A 1,647-nucleotide genomic window follows, 5' to 3' on the forward strand; every position below is an offset into this window, starting at 1 on the left:
CATGGAAGGAACAAGAGACAGAAGAAGGAGGAGCGATGGAGGAACGAAGCTCCGAGCGCAGGACGAGGGAGATGATGGAAGGAGGAAGAGTGGAGGGAGAGAAGAGGAGTCAAGGAGAGGAGGTGCAGGTGGAGCGCGCGGGGAGGATGGAGGGAAGCTGTTGAGCTGCTCCCTCCTGTGTGTTTCTCTCGTCCTTCCATTCTTCTGTTGTCCATCCATCAGTGATTATCTGTGGACGCCTCGCAAAGTGAAATGACTTGGAAACGTGTGTGTGTGTGTGAGTGAGTGTGTGTCCAATTGTCTGCTTGACTGGCTGCTTGTTGACTCCACCAGGCTCTTTGTCCTCTTGATCTTTGAAACATTTATGGACGCACTGACAAACACACAATCATCTCTCGCTCTCACACACACACACACACATTTGGATCTCTATCCTTGTGGGGACCTCTCCTGCCCATCACCCTTTCCCGAGCTTCACCCCCTAAACATAACCGTCCAAAACACTTGGCTCACCTGCACCAGGACTCTGAACTAAGCAGGAAGCCAGTTATTTTGAAGTATAACCCTCCAATTGAGGCTTGGACTTGTGGGAACCAGCAAAAATGTCCCCACAATGAAGTATGTTTCCAAGAAGAGACGGAGGGATGGAGAGGAGAGACAGGAAGACACGGAGGGATGGAGAGAAGGAGGGATGAGAGAAGAGACAGGAAGACACGGAGGGATGAGAGAAGAGAGAAGAAGAGAGAGGGATGGAGAGAAGAGACAGGAAGACACGGAGGGATGAAGAGAAGGAGGGATGTAGAGGAGAGAGAAGAAGAGACAGAGGGATGGAGAGAAGAGACAGGAAGAGACAGAGGGATGAAGAGAAGGAGGGATGGAGAGAAGAGAGAAGAAGAGACAGAGGGATGGAGAGAAGAGACAGGAAGAGACAGAGGGATGAAGAGAAGGAGGGATGGAGAGAAGAGAGATGAAGAGACAGAGGGATGGAGAGAAGAGACAGGAAGAGACAGAGGGATGAAGAGACGGAGGGATGTAGAGGAGAGAGAAGAAGAGACAGAGGGATGGAGAGAAGAGACAGGAAGAGACAGAGGGATGAAGAGAAGGAGGGATGGAGAGAAGAGAGAAGAAGAGACAGAGGGATGGAGAGAAGAGACAGGAAGAGACAGAGGGATGAAGAGAAGGAGGGATGGAGAGAAGAGAGATGAAGAGACAGAGGGATGGAGAGAAGAGACAGGAAGAGACAGAGGGATGAAGAGACGGAGGGATGTAGAGGAGAGAGAAGAAGAGACAGAGGGATGGAGAGAAGAGACAGGAAGAGACAGAGGGATGAAGAGAAGGAGGGATGGAGAGAAGAGAGAAGAAGAGACAGAGGGATGGAGAGAAGAGACAGGAAGAGACAGAGGGATGAAGAGAAGGAGGGATGGAGAGAAGAGAGATGAAGAGACAGAGGGATGGAGAGAAGAGACAGGAAGAGACAGAGGGATGAAGAGACGGAGGGATGGAGAGAAGCGACAGGAAGAGAAGGAGGGATGAGAGATGAGACAGGAAGAGACAGAGGGATGAAGAGAAGGAGGGATGGAGAGAAGAGAGATGAAGAGACAGAGGGATGAAGAGACAGAGGGATGGAGAGAAGAGACAGGAAGAGAC

This window comes from Synchiropus splendidus, chromosome 14, assembly GCF_027744825.2.
Source record: "Synchiropus splendidus isolate RoL2022-P1 chromosome 14, RoL_Sspl_1.0, whole genome shotgun sequence".
Taxonomy (NCBI): domain Eukaryota; kingdom Metazoa; phylum Chordata; class Actinopteri; order Syngnathiformes; family Callionymidae; genus Synchiropus; species Synchiropus splendidus.